Source organism: Rhinatrema bivittatum, chromosome 4 (genome assembly GCF_901001135.1).
Source record: "Rhinatrema bivittatum chromosome 4, aRhiBiv1.1, whole genome shotgun sequence".
Taxonomy (NCBI): Eukaryota; Metazoa; Chordata; class Amphibia; order Gymnophiona; family Rhinatrematidae; genus Rhinatrema; species Rhinatrema bivittatum.
The window spans coordinates 434533648-434555844 of NC_042618.1; the positions used below are offsets into that span (position 1 = coordinate 434533648).

Below are 22197 nucleotides of genomic sequence, written 5' to 3' on the forward strand. Positions count from 1 at the left end.
CTCAGTATGGCAATTCTTAAGTTCTCAATTTCTCCCTTGCCCCCTCCCCCATCTCCCTCAATCCTCTCACTCTACCCCTTCAGTCTCTCTCTTGGCAGCCCCAGCCTAACATCTTCCACCACCCAACAAAAATGACCAGGGCTTTGCAGCCCAACACCTCTTGCCCCATTGCTTGTACTACATTACCTCCCCAGGATTAGAATCCCCTACTCATTTTTTCCACCCCCTCTCTTCCGGCCTTACTCTGTCCCCCTGCCCTGACCCGCTTTCTTACTCTTCCTATTCCCACCCCACTTTCCCCTCCCCCAGTCTCATATACACTACCCCAATCACCCCTTCAGGCTCTCATCCTTCCCTATAAGCCATGTTTGCCTCAAACCCATTCCCTCCCAATCACCATTTTTTGCTTTTATTCTCCCCCTCCCCCTTCACTTCTGGCTGTCACCTATCCTCACCCCCATCTTCACCAACTCTAGCTCCATCACTCTCCCTCCCCCAGCTCTTGCTCTCTCTGTCACACACATGTATGCCCACATCACCACCTCTACCCCTCTTCTACCCAGACACCACTTTCCGCTCTTTTGCCTCCCCCCTCATCAGTACCTTTGGCTTTCACATATCCCTCTACTTGCCTTTGCCCAGGGTTTTGAACCTCTTCTTCCCCCATCCTACTTCACATACAACCTTCCCTCCCACCTGGTTCTCATGCAATTCCCTACTCAAACCTTCAGTATTCTCCCCCCCCAATCTACTGCAGAAAACATAGTCGCATGGACCTTGGAGAGGAATAAGGTGCTAGATAGTCAAACCTGCATTGCTGACTTTAAGAAAATTACATTTATCCACTCCTCACCTCTCCTTTAGCATTTAGCTCCTCGAGTGCTATCCCCAGAATTCAAGATCTTTCTCATCTCCTCCCAGCATTTATCCCCCTCCTCGGCTCTCTCAACATTCCTTTTCATGTTGCTTACCCCAGAATCATTCACCCATCTCTTGCAAAACCCAGAGCTGGTTCTTCCATTAGGCAGTTGCCTAGAACAGACAATTTGGGGAGCAACAGAATCCCATCAGCATAAGGCCCAGAGAGGTGCTGTGCCAAAGAAGGGAGCATTGTTCTGGAGCCACTGCTGCTGGTAGGAGGGAGTACTGTACTGGAGGTACATTTTGGAAGGAAGTGCATCACCAAAAGTTCACTTAGGGTACCAAATATACTTGCACTGGCTGCGATACCATCCCACTTCTACATATACTCCCTTTTAGACTACTCTCAGTCCAAGCATTCACACCCCTCACCTTTACCAACATTCACCACCTTTCCTTCTTCACAAATCCCAGCCTGACTAGAAACTGTGGGTGACTCCCTCCTCCTCCTCCCTTCTGCTGTTAGCTAAATCCCAATTTCTGGAATCACAATCATTTGCTGAGCCTGAAGCAGTTTCCTCCAGACAGCAGAACAGAAAGGAACCCTCTATTCCAGGCAGCAGGTGCCAGGAAGAGAAGAGCAAAGAATCAAGACTTCTTTGCTGTCTTATTACCACCAATTTTGACCCTCTCCTCCTGTCCTCTAGTTTAGTGCTGATAGTTGCAGACAGAAACAGAGGGGCAAAACAAGAATGCAGAGAAAAGCCTCTGCTCCCTACTTTAGGCTTCCCTCCTGTTTCAGCTGTTCTGTTCTGCTGTGTGCATTCCCTCATCCAGTCCCTCCCCTCCTGTCCTCTGCAGAAGTGTTCAGTTGCCATGGGGACAGGAAGGCAAGAGCTACATTTTGCACATGAAAGAACTGTATGTGGCTCCAGCACTATAGGTAGGTCACCCCTAACCTAGTAGATGCCTCTCTCTTTAATGTTAATTATACAGGATATATTACAAACAGAAATCGACTTGGAGAAGCAGCCTATCTTGTTGACAGGCAGTTTCCCAGCTTCCCTGAGCCCATTTTTCTCTACTTCAAACCAGAATGGGAAGTTTCTGCCACAGCAACCAATTAAAATAAAACTAGCTTCTGTGAGTCTAGATTGTATTTAGAAAACGATGGAATTTACAACTTTTCTATTCCATCTTCTATTAAGATTTCTATTTTATGATGATTTTTATTTCATTTCTATGGATGCAATAGTACTTAAAAGTTTTTTGCTTTGTTTGTTTTTTTTTTTTTTACAGCACCACACCAGCCAGTGGCCAGAACAATGAGCAGAGAACCAAGGAAGCCAGGATTCAAAATCCCGGTTTACCATGGATACTTCTTACACGCTCAGTCAAGACACACTACCTCCCATTGTTTCAGGTATCCACAGACTATAAGCTTTTTGAGACAGGGAGTTATCCTCCCTGAATAGTTATCACCATTGTACAGCACTGCACAAAATGATTATTATGAATTTAAGTTGGATAGCTTTATCAGAAAGCTAAGGATATTATCAGAGGCATATAAAAGTAGAAACAGAATAGACTCAGGTTTGTTTGTTTTTTTATAAACAAGTAGAATTGTAAGAAAAAAAACTCTTTATTCCAAAGTATGCAACAGAAAAAAATAAAAAGGACAGAAAATGCAAGCCATATATTTAAATTAAATTACCATTTTGAACAATCTTGCTGTTTTTAAGGCCTGTACTAGTCTTAGCCAAGCGTTAAGAACGTTCTTGTGAGCCCTACTGGAATTTGCTCTCTTAAATTAAGATTGGTAACCAGGGTTAAAACAAAAAAAGAAACCATGCTTTTTCCTCACGATTCATGCTTCTAGAAAACAAGATTCCCCCAACCACTTACACGTATTTAAATATGAAATAAGCAACATAAACCTAGGAAATACCCTCTGGTGCTGAGGAAAACTCCTCTCACGCAGAAACAAGTGGCAAGCACAAGCCTATGAAAGAAACCGTTCCAGATTTGTTTCGGTTTTTTTTCACATTGCTATTTCTCCGTGGAGACCTTCACGCACCGTTCGATCATGGTGGTGAAATGCACAATTCACGCTCCGGGCGAATCGTTTTCACGTCACAACAGCCCGCGACCGGTGTCTCCCGTGGCTTTGACAAGCTACAGGAATCCAGCCGAGAGTAGGGGGCGAGCTCCGTCGGAAGCCGAGAAGCGGTGCCAGGCCGGGGCACAGAAGCATCCATTACCACTGATCTGACGGCTGAGAAGGGGCCCGGCTCATCCTTCCCTTTCCCATTCATTTCGACCCAGCAGCAGCGTCTACGCTTCCCGACAGGATTTCGGAAGCGTCGGCCTCCCGCACACGCCGCGATTTAAAGCAGGCGGCCCTCCGGCAGCCGCAGTCCGGCGCTGCAAGGAGCAGGACGGGTGCCATCTGAACTAGGAGGAGGGGGGAGGCGCTGCTTACGCTCCCCGGGTTGCTGAAACTCTTCTCCTCACGGCTGCCAAATGGCGGGAAACATGGGACCCGCCAAGCGCCCCTCTCCCCCGCTGCAGCCTCTCCTCAGCGACCGCCCGGCGCGCACCGTGGCCGACCTCGCACCGCAAAATGGAGACCCGGCGGCAACAAAATGTTTCTTTCGCCGCCGTCGCAGCTCCGCTTTATCCACTTTGGGGCGCCCTTTTTTTTTTTCGGCTAGGTTTTTTTTTTGGTCACTGTACTTATTTTTCCAGTTTTAAATATTTTCCACCTCAATTTTGGATTTAATCGGACATCCTCCTCCTCCTCCTCCTCCAAATCCGCGGTTCTCGACCAGCGGCTGTCCCTGTCTTTTCTCTCAGTGCCCTTTATTTTCTCTCCGCGTGAAGCACAAAGACGAGGGGGGAAAAATGAAATTCAAAGGCCCGGACCTTCGCATCCAATCCCCCCTCTCCTGGCCTCATCAGCTGAAAGCTAAAATTAAAATCTTTTCCACTTCCTGCTCTCAATCTCATCCACACAGACAACAAATAAACTGGAAGACGGACATTTCATTCGAGCTATAGTGAAATCGGTTAGCAATCATTGGCCGAAGCCAGGCACAAACCTCCAATGCAGCCCTGGTTGGTTACCTCCTCAAATCGGCTGTTTGGTTGGACAGAAAATGGCTGCGAAGGAACCAGTCCCAGCGCGGAACACCGCTTCCAGGATTTGGCCGCCCCTCCCGCCGCAGCCTGAAGCTGTGCGGCTCTTCCCGCACCGCGGTTGCGCCTCCCTCCGCTGCCAGGTGCCTTGCCTTCCCTCCGCGGCTCGCGCAATGGGCCAGCGCTGTGCCTCAGCTGACAGCTGCCGGCCCCTCCTGCTTGGAACCCGTTTCTAATGTAGCCCAACGCGTGGAGCCGTGGCTGTTCCCGGACTGCGGGTTCCCCTCCCACCGCCGTAATATGCTCTGTCAGGTCTGTGCCGTCGCTCTCCGCCCGTGCCACTCGCCGGCTTGGTAAACATTACGTTCCCTCCAATATGAGGTTTCATTCCCTCTGTGTGCATCGCCGATGGTAATTTTGTAATGAAAAAGGTACAAGGTCGGGGCGGTCAACTGACCAGAAATCACCACGCTACAGCTCTGATTCCGAAATACCTGCCTTGATTTTATTGATTCTTATGGAGGAAAAACATACATGCCAAAAAGCTTCTCTGCACAGACTTCCAATTATGGCAATACTCAGCGCCCCTGCTAGCTTTTTTGCTGCCCTGTGCGAACAATTATTGCGCTGCCCCCCCCCCCCCCCCCCCCCCTCAGCCCATTGCTGGTGCAAGAGTATTAGGTGCCCTAAGCAAATCTTATACCCTTGCACACCCACCTCCTGCTGTCTCCACATACATGGTTAACAATTATGCATTTACAATAGATTTTGCAGGAAAAGAATATTCAAAGGACAGTCTTCTGAGGTAAAAAAAAAAAATATAAGTATTTGCATGCACTTCTTTGCTGCCAACCAGAAAATTCTGCAAAAACCCCCACTTGGAACCATATGGCATTAGGGCTACTGTAATGCATGTTAGGTGTGGGTTTGACCCTCAGAAAGCCTTGAGTAAATTATAATTACAATATAATAAACTTCCCACACCAAAACAGCACTAACTGCCGATAACCCTACACCAGGCCCTAAAACACCAATGCACCTCCTTTTAGGAAAATAGAAGAAACCAAGCTGCTAGAGGATTCCTACACACTAGCAGAATACTCCTCCACATCACATAAGCAGACCCTTACCATATACAGGAAAAAGAAACCATAAAATATAAATAGAAACATGCAGGCAAAAACTGAATAGGAAAACTGCAACAAGTCAGTCTCTCTGCAATGCAACAATGGAAAACAGAAATCACCAATCCTCAGCCATTGAACATTAAAATCAAGGAATATAATAGATACATTCATCATAATAGTATAAACATACTAATAAAAAGAATATTTCAAAGCAGCTGGTGAATGGATGATCCAATAATTAAAAATTCAATTTATTTTAAATTTCTCAAACACCTATAAAATATTTCAAAACAGCAGACACATCAAACAGCATCCAAAATTAAAACTAATAAGGATAAAATAATTCACACTCTCCATACCTGAAAACTTTTGATTTCTAGTCATTCAGATTGTCATGGATTAGTGAGAGAGATGCATAAACTTTCTCCTCTCTCTCATAGATAAATATCTATACATACAGATACATACATATGCTCTCTCCCTCATACACGCACATGTTCCTTCTTGCATACACATGCTCACATGCACATGATTCCTCTCTCTCACACACATTCTCACAGATGCTCCCTCCTACATATACATGTTCACACACACACACGTTCCCTCTTACATACACACAACATTCCTCTCACATATATATGCTCAGACTTACACACACTCACAAAAGCACATATGCTCAGACACACATGATGAGAACACCTCAACCTTTCCTCCTATAAATTGAAGAATTTGCTGCTCAAAAAGAACTTACTACTATTTAGACCTCTTATTCCATCATCCCCAGAGCTTAGTGCTCTCTTTCTCACACATACACACATGCTCTCTCTTCACATACATCTCTCACGTGCCCACCCACACACACTCTGCTTATGCTCAGACACCCACAAACATTCCACTTATGCTAAGGCACATACTCACATACATGCTCAGACACCCACACACAATCCACTTATGCTCAGACACCCACACACACACACATGCTCAGACACCCACCCACACTTCTCTGCTTTGCTACGTGGCCCTGCAAAACTCTCATCTTTGCCACATGGCTGGTGGCGAACTGCTGTGCAGCCCTAGGATTCTTCTTCACTGCACAGCGAAGAAGAGGAGGAGCTGTAGCACCACGCGGTCCTTCGCCACTGTCTCATCTTCACTGCATGGCGGGTTGGGAACTGCCACGGGGTTCTGCAAGTTCCTCTCTGCTGCTGCAGCCTGCAGCTCCTACATTTCTTTGGGGGTTGGCAGCACCAGCAGCTGACTCAACTTGGTCATGGCCCTGAGGCCACTGCCCCGTCCAGGCCGCTGCATGGCTTGCACAGTGAGTTGCGCCAGCCCTGGCAATACTACTAAAACTAAATCTCATCCTTACCCCTCACACTTAAATAACAGATAGATACCTAAAACCTAAATGATTTTAGTTTAATTTCCAAAGTTTGTTCCTAAAAAAATTGTACCTTTTTTTTTTTTTAAACTACTGTTTTAGTGCACTTTTCTGTTTGCTAAAATAGCTACCAATATAATATTGGTGTTAGTGCACTTATGGGACGATGCTATATCATGTGTTGAGCCTAGCGCACAGGGTAACGAGCTCTTGGATGTGCATTTTGGTCGCGCTAGGCTAACACCCAATGCAATAAATGATTTAACGTGTCCAAAATGTGCATCCAAACCAGTGCATAGCTAATAGTGCTCATCATATATAAATTTATGTACATAAGGCTATTAGCTATTACCCCAATGCAAAAAATCACTGGGCGCCTGATGCGCACATTTTAATAATGAAAACTTACACGCTTTGAGCTGTGTAAAATCACCCCCCCCCCCACACACACACACACAAAGCCACAAAAAAGAAAAATACTGCTTTTCTGTGGTTCCTCCTACTTAGTATTGTAGTATGTAAAAAAAATCTTGCCAGCGGTCAGGTTAGGAAAACGGATGCCTATTAATTGAGCGTCTGTTTTCCTAATCGGCACACAGCCGCTTCTCCTAGGCGTGATGCCATGGACATGCTAGGAACACACAATTTATCCCTGGTGCGTCCTTTTTAGCATGACCCTTCATTTAAATAATGCATTGCGTGCCCAGGAAAGGTGGCTGGGCGCGCAAGCCGATATTGCATTGGCCTGAAAAGGTATACTAAACCTAGGTGTCAGGAATTGCACTAAAATAGCACACTTTTGGCAAAATAAACATTCATTTTAAGGCAAAAATTAGTTACTATTTCCAGTGCAGGGAAGTAAGCTAAAAATTCAGCATTAAATAACTACTGATTTTGACACTGAAGTTTTACTTCCGGGGTTGAAGTAAAGTTTTTTAACTTCCATTTGCTAACCTATTGGAGGTAAATGAAAGTTATAAAAATTGCTCATCCCTGGGCCCATGAACCTCTGACCTGGGAGCCCTAGATTTAACACTCTTCCCCGGAGGCCTGGAACCAGAACTCTCAGGCCTGAGGGCCCTGCAACCAACACCACCATCACCACTTGCGAGCCGCTTCTGTCGGGTACATAAGAACATAAGATTTGCCATCCTGGGCCATTATGCCTGGTATCTTGTTTCCAACAGTGGCCAATCTAGATCACAAGAACCTGGCAGGATCCCAAAATTGTATTTATTTATTTGTTTTTATATACCGGAGTTCGATTTACATATCACATCAGTTTACAAATAATTTTTTGACAGGTACAGTAAATGATTAGAGAGATGTCATAGGAAATTATAGTAGCAACATGGATAAAAAAACAGAGCCAAAAAGATAGCATAAATAATAATGGTATAGCAAAAAGGAATATATTGCATAAATAGTGGTAAATATTAGAGTAGCAGGGTAACAATAATTATCATTAGGTAATTTTGTGTCAGAGATGGTAATAGGGATGGGTAGCAGAGTTAAATAGATAGCATGAATAGTAATATAATAACAGCAATTAGCATTAGAGTAACAGCGGTGAATTTCTTGGTGTGGTGGTGGGGAGGGGGGGTTGCTCTGAGTGCATGGTTAGGGTTTGGTTTCGGGTTGGTTCGTGTGTGTGATGTTGGTAGATTTCCCCAAGACCACTTTATGATTTATGGACTTTTCTTCCAGGAATTTGTCCAAACCTTTTTTAAACCCAGCTATACTAACAGCTTTTACCACATCTTCTGACAATGAATTCCAGAGTTTAATTATGCATTAGGTAAAAAAATATTTTCTCGTATTTATCTTAAATGTTCTACCTAGTAACATCATTATACCCTAGTTTTTGTATTTTTTGAAAGCGTAAACAACTGATTTACGTTTATCAGTTCCACTCCACTCATTATTTTATAGACCTCTATATCATATCATATCCAAAAAACTTCCTTCATCTCAAATCAAAAAGGACAAAACTTAGAATGTTTAAAGTGGGTAAAAGGCACCCTTTCTTCTGTTCCATTCCCAGGTCTCACTGCTAGAGACCAAGGGTCCTTTCTCAAAAACCCAAAGCAGAAACAGGGAGCAGAATCTGAAAGAGCTTGCCCCTTGTAAGGGCTAACTAAAATTCCACACTGTAAAAGGGTGGCTAAGGATTATATTGTCTGGGGACTCTGCCATTATATAGTTAAACTCAACAAACTACTACTTTTGTTCCCCTTAGTAAAATGGGACAACTCTTTTAGTAGAGGCCTAGTAGGATTCTCTACAGTTGCTTGTTTGTATTTTATATATGGATTGCTTTTGATTTTTTTATTGCATTTGCTCTTTTCCAGCTTTTGAGCAACTTGTTGGTCTCCTATGGTGAAGAAGAGTACATGGTCTTCGATGTCATCTCTGCCTCTACTGGATTCACCTTTCCTCATGCACTCTGACAGAGCACCAGCTTCAAATATTTGATAAAGGTTTGTCCTTTGTATGTACCATTCCTTTTGACCCCTTTCAGATAGAAATTGCTTTGTTTAAATTTGTGCAACCTTTATGTTTAAAGCTATATTTTGCATCTTCTACAACACACCTAAGTGACTCAAATTGGTGTTCACCAGGACCCATAGATCTGGTGATATCAGAATTATATGATTTAGTATAAAAGGATCTCTACTTGAGCTGACCTCTCAGATACATCATGCAAACCATAATTTGACCAAAGAAGAAAGAACAGCGCTAAGGGACTTAGCACATAATCTGACAATCGGAATTCAGGCAGCAGACAAGGGTGGTTCAATCGTTCTTTTAGATAAAATGACAGAATTGACAGTTAGCAGACACCACACTTTATTCACTATTATTGGAAGATCCCACAATGGCATTAAAACAAGAGATCCATTCCATTCTAGAAAAAACGAGACATAAGATGTGGATTACATCAAAGGAATATCATTTTTGAAAGTCGACCATCCGGTTGTTCCAATTATATATATCGTTCAGACGATTCACAAAACATTACAAAACTCTCCACTACTAGAACCAGTCTGTCTTTGTAGACAAATTTTTGAATCCACTTATACTGAAAATTCCTTCATATATATGAGATGCTGATGATGATATTATAGTATTGGAACATTACTCAGGTCCTTTTGACAACTTGTCCATAGTTACCATCGACATAGCCACACTTTATACTAATATTCTGCAAATGCAAGCATATGATATCATCAAGGAAGTATTATATAAACCAGGCTCATAGTGCATGTACTTCAGCATTTATTTGTGAGTTAGCTAAAATTGTACTTATATACGTTGGACAATTTGAAAAACCTGGCTTCACATTTGTACGTTTAATGTACATATTTCCTTGTGGTGGTGTTATATAAATGATATACTGATGCTATGGATGGGAGATGGGGGATACCTTTACTCGATTTATAACATGGCTTAACCAATGCAATTTGAATTTGTAATTCACTATTTCAGTAAGTCAGACTTCATTACCCTTTTTGGACATCACTATCAAACTGGTTAATAATACCTTTCAATTTTCTGTATACAAAAAAGCAACAGATGGAAATGCATTGTTAGCTTATTCTAGTTGCCATTCACAATGACTCAGAGATAACTTAGGGCTTCATTTTCCAAAGCTATCGCAGGCTTGCGCTGTTAGGGCAAGCCTGCGATAGCTAGCAAAAGTAGCGCAGGCCTGCACTACTGAAATCGGGGCAGAGCCGGCCCCAGAAGAGGAGGAGTCGGAGGCGTCACTGGGGCCGACTCCGCGGCGCGCACAGCGGAAAGGTAAGGCCCTTTTCGCTTGCTATTTCGCGCCCAATAACTACACCTTCTATGGTGTAGTTATTGGGCGCGATGCCGGCAGTGATCGCATTGCGGAGGTGCGATCGTTGCTGGACCGCCCCCCCCCCCGCTTTGGCCCCCGCCCCCCCATTCGCGCGATTTTCTAAAGTATCGCAGGCCTGCGATACCTTAGAAAATGAGGCCCTTACTGATTAGTCAATTTTTACAGCTAAGGAGATTATGCTTCACAAGAATACAAGATAAGAGCAAAGGAGATGAAACATCATTTTCTTTTACATGGATGTCCATCAAAAGTGATCAAGAGAGCCTACACCAGAGCTAGATGGGCTAATTGTACATTGTTATTACAGCCTCCTCAATGTGTGGTAGAAAGCAGGCCAATTTGTATAATTTCTTATTCTTCTATGGTATTTTGTATACAAATCATTGGGAAGTGTTAAAATTGTATCCTATTTTGCATTACGGCATAAGCGCAGTATTAGAGACTAGACTGTTCATTTGGAATACCAGGAATATGCCCCACATTCATCAGACCAGGTCACCATTACAGGGCATTTTCCTTGCAGCAGTTGTTCTGTTTGTAATCAATCCTGTGTGGGAGACACTCTACCAGTGGAGAAGTTATGGTTTTTTAAAATGAGATACAACACCTCTAGTGATTCCATCTGTGTGATATATTTAATTTGGTGCCCATGCAACTTGATATATGTAGGAAAAACAAAAAGAAAACTACACACCAGGATCATACAGCATTGTAGTGCTTTAAAGTGTCATAAACTAGATGCTCCTCTGGTACACTGCTGTGAACGGATGGTACACACTTTTGAGGAATTGAAATTCTCTATGCCTCAACAATTAACATCTCAGCAAAGAGGTAGTGACAGATAATCTTCTTGTATGCTACAAACAAAGGCCTGGTTTTATCAAAATGCGGTAAATATCACATGCGATGGGAAAAGGGGTGTGTTTTATGGTAATAGGGAGTTTATCGCAATTTGCAGTAATACCTATGCGAAGAGCTAAGTTACCACAAATTGCGATAACTTTTTCGGAGAGGGAAGGAGAGAGAGAGAGCGCCAGAGAGAGAGCACCTAGCCATAATGCCATCACCCTAGATAGGTATTTATATCTCTATGGGAGGCCCACCTAGTAACTCGAGGTGAGGTTTAGGTATTAGTGTAGGGGTTAGGGGCCACATTGACATTCAATGTGAGACAAGCTAGGTTGAGAAAACATTGCACAAATCTCATCTTTGGGTGAGTTTCGTCACTCTGAGGGTCATCAAATGTTAAAAAATGTTAAAAAGAGAGCACTGTTCTGTTCGTACGTCTCACATTGAATGTCAAAGTGGCTCCTAACCCCTACACTAATACCTAAACCTCACCTTGAGTTACTAGGTGGGCCTCCCATAGAGATATAAATATCTATCTAGGGTGATAGCATTATGCCTAGTCTCCCTCTCTTTCTCTCTCTCTCCCCCCCCCCCCCCCCCCCGTTGTCTCTGATAGCTAGATGGATGCTCTGGGAGCTTCAAAACAGGCATCCCTGAACCACATCGCAACGGGCGATCAGCCGTAACGCAAGCTATCGCACAGCTTAACGCTCCTGAAAAAGTTGTAGCTAAAATCGGCATTAAAGCCATGCGATAGGGCTTCGCAAAATGGTTAACCCAACCCACTCCTGCCCCTAACTCCTCCTGTTTTTCGGATTTGCATCACACTATACGATATGGTGCTAAAAGGTTGAATATCTGATTGCATGGAGAAACTATGGCCCAGAAGAAAACTCATGGGAGCCAGTCTTCACCATCTTGGACCTTAACCTCTTGGAAGACTTCCATCAAAGATACCCCAAGAAACCCGGAGTGTCAGAGAGGGGGGTTTAAGATGGGGGTACTGTTATGCTTGACAGTCTGCAGGCCCAGAAGAAAACTCCTGGGAGCCAGCCTTCATCATCTTGGACCTTAACCTCTTGGAAGACTTCCATCAAAGATACCTCAAGAAACCCGGAGTGTCAGAGAGGGGGTTTAAGAGGGGAATACTGTTATGCTTGAAGGTCTGCAGGCTGCTTCCATGGACTGCCGCACTCACCCTCCCGGCCAGGCTGCTCCAGCTGGCTTCTGATTCCGACCCATGCCTCCAGGCCTCCTTATGGCAGGTTGCCATGCTGGTATAGGTGAAGGTCCTTTTGGGTCTCTGCCTCTTCTGTGTTCACCTGCCATTGGTTGGAACCTCCAGGGCTCTTCCCTGCAGGTAGTGTCAATCCTGTCTTGGTGCAAGGGTCCACAGTTACAATAATTATCTTTGGAATTATTGCCCTGGTCCATCCCCTCCCCTCAATGGGATATAGTCCACCTTTGATAGCTTGCTCCACTGAGGGCTGAGATAAGGTACTGCCCCTAGGCAGGGGCATATCTCAGAGAGGTCAGGCACTTTGGAGTAGGTGATATTCTGCTCAAAGCAGTCACCTTTCTCGAGCAGGTTGGGCCCTTATGTGCAGACCTCTGCCAAGACTTATAATGCAGAAAAGACAAGCCAGGAAGGAGAAGGTAATCAGGAACAAGGAAATAAACAGGAACCAGGAATGGAGCAAGATCCAGGAATGAGACAGGACTAAGAAACCAGGCTGAACAGAGAGTGGCATCTCAGAGCGAACTCCATGAAGACTGTTGAACCAGCAGATGTGTCAAGCTGGGGGTTCCTTATATCCAGCTGTCAATTTGGGATACACCAATGCTGGTCCAATAGGGAATCTGCTTTGCTTGATAGTTTCTGTGGGATTCTTGCTGAACCAAAGTACCTATGGCTCCACTGCATGATCTGCTGGCTTGAAAACCTTGGGCCATGGGTTTGATCCCCTGCGTCTGATACCACTATGACATACACTCGTTCTTATATCCTTTTATGAAATTGTCAAGTTGCTGCAAAATATTTTTAATTCTAAAATACTGAGCAGTCATCTCAGCTCTGTCAGTGCATCCTTGGAGGTCTTCCACAGCTTCAGTCAGAAAAATCATCCTGCAAAGTGTCTCTAGCCATGACAGTTCAAGGCTGGATGGTGGATCTCTTCCTATCTGTTGGTGGGATCTCTGTCTTGGCCATCTTTTCTTTAATGACCTGATGAATATCTATGAAGTAATGCTTGATTTGTATGAAAGTTCTTTTGGCCACTCCAAAACTACTGATGTCTTGGATACTGTGCCAGATCTTGCTGTTCACTGTTGTTAAGCTCTTTGCAGACTTTTTGCCATATAGATCTTGGCATGTCTTGTATATCAGGAGGATTAGGAGGTCCTTCTTTTCTGCAAGAAAGTGCATGTCAAGAAATCACACCTGATCTTTTGAAATGGTCAACTGTGTGGCCAGTATTAATGACAGTCACTTCCATCTTTGTAATATTCTAGCTGTTGACCAATTTCACATTTCTCTAGGATTGAGAAGGTTTTAGAAAAAGTTGTGCTAGCACAATTGGTATATTTTATTTATTTATTTTTATTTATATTCTGTCTTTTGAAGATAATAGAGTACTTAGTCCAAATCATAGTGAACTTCGAGCTGGTTATATAGTACAGAGACTTTATTGCTTTCTATTTTGGATTGCATTTTGAAGGAATTGGATAGTAAATATTCTGTAGTTCTACTTTTCTTTGATGTTTTGTCGGTATTCAGTTCTGTTAATCATGACAGGTTGTTGAGCAGACTGGCTGGGCTAGGGACTGGAGGTAAAGTTCTTGGGTGGTTTGAGTAATTTTTAATCAATAGGCAGTTAAAAGTTCAGGCTGGAAAAAATCAGTCTCCTTGGAGAAAGGCTACCTCAGGGGCTCCCCAGGGGTCTGCCCTTTCTCCCATTTTGTTTAATATTTATTTACAATCTTTGTGTGAAGTATTGTCTGATTTGGTGTGGCATTTTTTTTTATGAGGTTTATGCTGAAGGCCTCGGAGAAGGTTAGTGCATTTTACCCTAGACAATCAGGGTTCAGGAAAAACTATAGTACTGAGACACATTTGATCGCATTATCAAATGAAGTCAGACTGAATTTAGATAAAGGAAGCAAGACTATTATGGTATCTATTGATATGAGTGTAGCCTTTGATACTATAGATATGGTCTTTTGTTGCAACAGGAATCACGGGGTAGTTCTGAAGTGGTTCACATCTTTTCTTGATAACCATTTCTTTCAGGTTAGGTGGGGTGATAACATTTTTGAACAGAGACTCTTGACTTGTGGGATGCCCCAGGGTTCGGTTCTCTCCCCATTACTTTTTACTTTGTTTTTAGCTCTTTTAGCCACCTTGATTGAGAAGTTCAGCTTCAGTAGTTATTTTTGTGCAGATGACACAAATTATTGCTTTGTTTATTGGTCCTGAAGCCAACATTTTTGATGCAATAGCTTCCTGGTTGTTCAATCACAAGCTAAAAGTTAATCTGCAGAAGTCAGAGACCTTCTCTCTGACACTCCATGGCTGATAAGTTTGTTCCCAAAATGAAGAGTATTGAGAGTGGAAGTTATAAAAGTTTTAGGTATTAAGCTTAATAGTGCTTTATCAATGTCAAATCAGATTTCCCACTTAACGAAGTTAGTGTTTTTCTTCCTTTGATTCGTAGGCTGAAACCATACTTGGAAAAGTCAGAGCTAATAACTATTACCTGTGCTCTTATGCTCTCTTGTCTCTAACTCCCTATATATGGGAATTACAGAGATTGCTTTGAGGCAATTGCAATTTCTTTAGAACACTGCTGCTAGAGTAATATTTGGGGTTTTGAAACTGTGTGCTTCTTATACTGGCTTCCAGTATAAGTCAGAGTACTTATTAAACTTCTTAATCTTACATCTAGGGCAGTATTTAGAGGAGTACCAGTTTATTTAAACAATATACTAGTCCCTTAGCAACTGAGCAGATCCCTAAGATCATCTCAACTGGAGCTTTTAAGGCTGCCCTCAACACGAGAAATTTGGTTAGCACACACAAGGATGACGGTGTTTCAGTATCAGGCCCCATTAGAGTTGTGTTTGGAAAAGAATTATTTGAAATTTAGGAAACTTATCAAGGCCTGTTATTTGCTAAGATGTTTGAGGATTGATATGTCATTTTAGAGTTTTTAGGTTATTACTTATTTGTATTTCTGTTATATCTTTTAATGTACTATTTATTGATTTAATGTACACCGTTTTGATTTTGTAGAAAGATAAATAAAGATTACCATTACCATCTACAGTTGGTGGTCCCAGTGGTTGAAACTTCAGCTAATGTAAGTAGCTGTATTAAGGCAGTAATTGATTGGATGGGGAGAATGGTCTGGCGTTAATTATTCCTAAAACTGAGGTGGTGTGGCTATCTCTATCCTCCCTCTCAGTTTCAGTAAGGGCTCTGTCTGCCAAAGGAAATACTATTCCTTTTTCGGGTTTGGCCAGGGACATGGGGGGGGGGGGGGGGCAGTACTGATTGATAATCAATTTTCTTTTGAACCTCTGATAAGGTCTGTGATTAAGGCTAGGTTTTTTAAATTATATAAAGTTCATTGTTTAAAATATATTCTATCTAGAGGGGGATTGTAAGGCTCTGATTCAAGCATCTGTGTTAACATTATTCGATTATTGCACTTCTTCCTAAGGAGCAGATAAGAGCAATTCAGGTATTGATGAATGCCACCACTAGGCTTATTTCGGTTTGTTCTATTCATGATCATGTTTCTTCAGTTTTGAAAGAATTACATTGGTTGCCAGTAATTCAGAGAGTGAAATTTAAGATATTGAGCCTTATGTATAGAGTTATTACAGGAGAAGGCCTTACTTATCTATATCCTCTTTATTGTCATTGCATCACCCACTTTGTTCTCTTCACTCTGCGGACACAAATCAGTTGGTTATTTCAGCAGTAAAGGATTTACTATTTCAAGTTAATCAATCTAGGATATTTTCCTCAACTGGGTCTGGTCTGCAGAATGCACTTGCTCTAGAGCTGTGGTTGGTACAGGCTTACCGCAAATTTCAGGAAAACTTAAAGGGACAGTTTTTCGCTGAGGCATTTCAGGATTGAGAAGTTGTGGGGATAAATTATTAATCAGCTGAAAATTGTTCTGTTGTTTTATATTGTTATGAATGTTTTATTTTTATGTTTATGTAATCTGCCCTGAACAGCTGGTCTGGATTGGGCGGAATACAAGCATTCTAAATAAATAGATAGATAGATAGATAAATAAATAAATAAATAAATAAATAAATGTACTGCTTCTGCTGTGTCTGCCTGCTCATCACTCCCTGCCTCAGTCCTGTGCCTTCCTCTTTAACGACTCTTCACTCCCACCTTCTTTTTCTGTCAATAAATGACTCCTCATATCTTAGCCTGTCCATCTTTCTCACTCTTACCCCAAAATATAAATCTGAAATAAATACATCTAAATAAATGTCACTACACGTTTCTACTCCATTTTCACTCGCCACACTTCTAGCTGATCTCTCACCCTCCTGTCATGCTCATCCACCCCCGGACTTGCACCCCATGCCCCCCTCTCCCCACCTCACTCCTTATCTGCACTGATCATGCACACCTGCTCCCATCTTGCAGTAATCCAGACAAAAAAAACGACAATACAGACTGACAAGCACATACCATTAAACGCTTTCTCACAATAGATTCACTCAAGAACCCTAACAGAAGACTAAAGGATGGGAAATAAAAAGGTCATACACTAAAGTCAGAAGGTCACAGAAAACAGTAATCACAAAGGAGAATCCAGAACACTCCTCTCTAATCCCCCAAAGCCTAGGTCCAGAGCCCCTCACCATCACACAGCCCTGACAACACAGGTCTGCGGGAAGTAGCCTTTTGTACTCTCTAATCGTGTTGCCGTACGGCCGGCGCCATTTTGCGCAAAATGGTGCCGGCCGTACGGCAACATGATTCGACTGCAGGAGGTCGTTCCGGACCCCCGCTGGACTTTTGGCAAGTCTTGTGGGGGTCAGGAGGCCCTCCCAAGCTGGCCAAAAGTCCCTGGGGGTCCAGCGGGGGTCCGGAACGACCTCCTGCAGTCGAATCGTTTTTCCGTACGGAAAAACGATTCGCGGTAGGAGATCGTTCCGGACCCCCGCTGGACTTTTGGCAAGTCTTGTGGGGGTCAGGAGGCCCCCCCAAGCTGGCCAAAAGTCCCTGGGGGTCCAGCGGGGGTCCGGGAGCGATCTCCTATGCTCCTGACGTCGGGGGACAAAAAAACAAAATGCACGGAGGTCCGAGAGTAAAAGATCACACCGGGACCCTTCCTCTGGACCCCAGGTAATTTAAGGCATTTTGGGGGGGTTCGGGAGGGTGGGGGATTTATTTTAAAGGGTCGGGGTGGGTTTTAGGGTTGTTTTAGTGTGCTGGTTTTCCCGCCCTCCCCCTTCCCCCGATTTACGATTTTTTGACGATAAATCGGGAGAATTGTTATTGTATCGCGGCTCTAATGATTTTTGACGATTTAAAATATATTGGACGATATTTTAAATCGTCAAAAAACGATTCACATTCCTACAATGTAATACTTCATCTGTAGATGGCACTTTTGACATGGTTTTAGTGCAGTTTCTTTACCTTGCTATCATATTTACTAGCACTCATTTTATTTTTAGTGCTCTTTAACTACCATGCACAATGCATCTTATTAGCTTGCTATATCAGTATTTAAAGCTGACTTTTAACGTGTTTGTTAAAAAAGAAAGTATACTCATTTTTAGTGCAGATTTTTTTAATGCCACTGTTATTACATTGATCCCATTTGAGAAGTAAGACTCTGTAGTATTATTTTAATATGTAAAGTGTTACTCTTGTATCATTTTTTTTAGATTCTTTGTGCAAGTGCCCGGCACCCTTTGTAAACAGGTGTGGGGGTACAAATTACATCATGCACTAGATCGAATTGATTACGATGTCACAGCTGACATCAGACCCTGCTTAAACCAAATTCCAAGCCATGGGGCCAGTGTGCTAAAAGAGTTTCCCTATGTAATGTCTATGGGAAAATGCATAAAGTACATCTGAATACAGTTGTTCCAAGGGTTCAAAGGAATTGTGTAGAGCAGCACAAATAACTTGAAAAATAATGATCACAGTGAAATTTGTGATTAGTAAGTAGCAGATGCTGCTATGCACATGCTTTTAAAATATTGTACTGTACACAGATAATAAGATCTTTTATAGTAATTCATTGCCGAGATTCAATTTGGACATTCTTCCACAAACAAAGAAGGTAATTACCAACAAATATTTTTTTTAAACTGAGTTATGTGATTATTCAGAAATATTTATTTCTAAATCTGCATATACACAGAATTTTTTTGACTTCTCTGAGAATGAATTGATTTTTAAGCTCATTCCAATTACAGAAAATATCATTACTGAACAGCTATGAAAATGCTTTTAAGGGAGAATCTCAAACCATTTCACAGATGTTTGGGGTGCCAAGTCATAATATCTTTAGCAGTACTAAAAAAGGACACGATGGAGGAAAGTGATTTTGAACCACATTTCTTTATATGCCATCACCATTTCCGGTAGCCAAACCTCTTTCCTGAACATGTCATGGGAGGGTCCTGCTCTGTCATTTTTCCATGATCCAGTACCATTATCAGTATCCAGTATCTCTTCTCATTAATATTACACACTTGCCCTCTGTCAAAGTAAATTGAAAATTCTCCCATAAAGGACTTACATGCCTCATTGGGACTGTACATATTTAAGTGTGGAAAATTCCTACCATTTCAACTAGCAGTATGTTGTCATAAGATTTATCACCCCAAAGGATCCACTGTGTTTTTCTGATGCATAAAACCAGGAGGTGTTTGCAGTTAAACTAGTTGCTTCTTGTTTCTTTTCTCCACTGCATGAGCCTACAAAGTAATCCCCCAACTATTTGGTCTTGGGGTTAGAGCAATGTGAAGCAGGCATGTGTATTTCCTGTAAGAATGGTACCTCCAGGGATTAGAGAACCCCCTACACCAAGTGAACAATGGAGATCTGGTCCAGAGTAAAACACTGCCTAGTCTTTTGGGCAGGGATTCCTGCCAGGAAGGGAATCTGAGTTGTTCAGGAGATGGAGCGACAAAGGATTGAAACATCTGGGGCAGATTTGCACTAAAGAAGGTACAGAGAGCTTTGATAATCCTCAGAAAGCTTTTCATCTGCCCAGAACTGACTACTTTGGTTACCTCCAAGTGAGACATTTTATGGTGCGTTATGTAAGTATCTAACATCCGGACAGCTTTTGAAAAGTTGTTAACTAAAGGGGGTGGGAAGGATACAAAGGATTTATTACCAAAGCTTAATGCATGGTTTCTTGATAAAGGGGAGAGAAAACTGAAACACGAACTAGCATGGGTATGTGAGCTCCAAACCGAGATTGAGGAAGATAATTGGGGAAAGCATCTACGCTCGGCAGTGTAGCTAAATCCTCATTATCCGCTATTCTAGCTGAAAATACACGGGGATGGTAACTTTGAAAGAGCCATGCGGGTGCACATGTACGCAAGTATGCTGGCCTGTGTCAAAGGACGTGGCCATACTATAACATAAGCGTGTATATGCGCGCATAGTCTAAAATAGGCTGTACACCTGTACATTTGTGCACAGTTTTATATGGACACGCGCATGTGCGTGCAAATGCCACGTCTACCACGCAAATGCCACGCCGACTCAATTACAAGTTTCCCTAGTTCATTCCCAGTTCACCCAGGTAAAAAATAGGACTTCCTAAACCCCGTAGTTAAATAGCCCTCCTTTTACCCTGTTAGCCCCATCCCTTAAAACCCTGCTAACCTCTTTAGTTTTTGGGGTTTTTTCTTTGTTTCAGGACTTACACGCCATCCATAGCAGAAGTAAAGTTACGCAGTAGGGGACCCCGGTGTGTACTTGTGTGCGTAAATACTTTGTGCAGATTTCATTGAGAAATCTGGTATTGCCCATGCCCCGCCCAGACCACACCCAGGTTCACTCCTTTTTTTGCAAAAATATTTTTGTGCGTGTACCAGGAGATATGCACGTACTCACATGCTTTTTAAAAAAATAAACGCTGGCTCAACTTTTGCACATTTCTCCCGGCTTTGGCGCACGTAGGGCTTTTAAAATTCGCCTTATTAAATGTATGTGGTGGTATCTAACACTGGAAGAACTGCACAGTATCTATGAGGCTGCATTGGCCTTGTGCTGGAGGGAATGTGGTGGCTGAGGTGCACATTGGAGGCAGTGTCCTATTGTAGTTCTATACTGGAAAAGGAGTGTGCACGTTGATCACGGATATCACAAAGTGCACTAATAGAATTCCAGCCAGAGATATTGCAATTTAATGCAGAGTTGTCTGATTTGCCAAAACCACTTGCCAAAATGATTTCATATATCTTTTTAGCAGCAATGTGCAGACTTGCATAGTGTTGGCGGCAGAAAGCAGCTCCAGGAGGTGACGGGATAGCCACGCGCCTGGAATATATTTACTGCATGGAGAAAATAACAGCTATACAAAGAGACTGTGTACCTGCATTTCACAAAACATGGGAAATCTTTGACCAGTGGAAGACTCAAGCAAATTGGACTGGGGTTCTGGGGGTGGGAGGTAGGAGGTGGGGGGAACTAGGAAGAGGGAGCGGGAGAGGTAAAAACGATAAAAAGCTGGTTGATATGAGATTGGGATAAAGGCAACTCATGAGTATAGAATGCATGTTAGTTCTTTACATCGCTTATTGGATTGTTCATTTTGTTTTCTGGGTTACGGCATCCTGGTTGTTATAAGTGCTGAACTACTGTACGACTGATCTTGATACGCATCTGATAAAAACTTTAAATGGAAAAAAAAAGAATGCTATCTCCGTAGGCATATACAGATACATTTTCAAAGGCAAAATCTATTAACAATTCAATGGTATATATTGTTGCAATTTTCAAAAGCCCACTTACATGAGGAAAGTGTATTTACGGTGGGATTTTTAATGACCCACGTGTGTAAAATACAGGGGTTACGTGCGTGGCCGTGCCTTGTGCGTGCCTCGTGCATTTTAAAAGGGGCCCAAAGCGTGCGTAACCCCTGTTACGCGCACAAGAGCCGGGCCTCGGCAGAGGGGCAGGCGGGGTGGGGCGGGGCTAAAGGCGTCCGGTACAGCGGCCATTTGCTGCTGTGTCGGGGGATCACGCGCCGGCGGGGTGCCGGTGCACACAACTTGCTACAGCTCCTTTGCAGGAGCGAAAAGAAAGGTAAAAAAAAAAAAATGGGGGGACCTAGGATAGGGATAGGGGGCAGGTAGGATAGGGGAAGGGAGGTTAGGGTAGGGGGTAGGGAAGTTCCCTCCCAGTCCGCTCCTTAATTGGAACGGACTGAATGGGAACTGGGGAAGCCGGATGATGCGTAGCTGCGTGATTATGCCCTATGTTTACCCCCCCTTGCGCGCACCACCTGTGATTTTATAACATGCGCCTACCAGCGAACGCATGTTATAAAATCGCGCATCCATGTGGGCGCGCCGAATAGGCCGCACACATGGACACACGTTCTTTTTTAAAATTTACCCCTTAATGTGTAAAAGCCAGTTTTAAGTATGTAACTGCTTTTGAAAATCAAGTCCTCAATATATACATGTAAGACCGTCCTAATTTTTAACTAGATGATTTAATTTAACATTTCATGTGCAAATCTTCAAGTTATTCATTCACTGAACTGGCTAGAAAATGAGAATTGAAGATATAGCTATAAGATGCAGTTGGTCTATGTCATTCTCAGTCATAGGTCTGCGGAACGACAGCAGTGAATGGCAGCATTTCTGGTGGTTTGCAGAGTGGAAGTCATTGCAGAAGGAAGCAGACCCATGCTGTAGCAACCCCTCTCTGGTCCCACCCAATCTCTGCTGCCCTA

General features: G+C 43.0%; 1 protein-coding gene and 1 long non-coding RNA gene across 4 annotated transcripts in view; one reads left to right on the forward strand and one right to left on the reverse strand.

The window, feature by feature from the left end:
- The window catches only part of NFYB (nuclear transcription factor Y subunit beta), a 99028-nt gene extending 94782 nt beyond the window's left edge, over positions 1–4246 (reverse strand). The window contains exon 1 of one of the 2 annotated variants that reach the window (XM_029601516.1): positions 3963–4246. The gene's annotated coding sequence lies outside the window, so the exon portion shown is untranslated. The remainder of the gene's footprint in view (positions 1–3962) is intronic. The other variant, XM_029601514.1, reaches the window with a different exon arrangement.
- Positions 1656–21392, forward strand: LOC115091312. 2 transcript variants are annotated; one of them, XR_003856670.1, is made up of 5 exons: positions 1656–1804; positions 2161–2284; positions 8859–8987; positions 15513–15579; positions 20704–21392. It is a non-coding gene; the product is annotated as an uncharacterized LOC115091312 (long non-coding RNA). The 2 variants fall into 2 exon arrangements; XR_003856671.1 differs by lacking the exon at positions 15513–15579 and having other exon boundaries at positions 1659–1804.
- Positions 21393–22197: the final 805 nt, after the last annotated feature.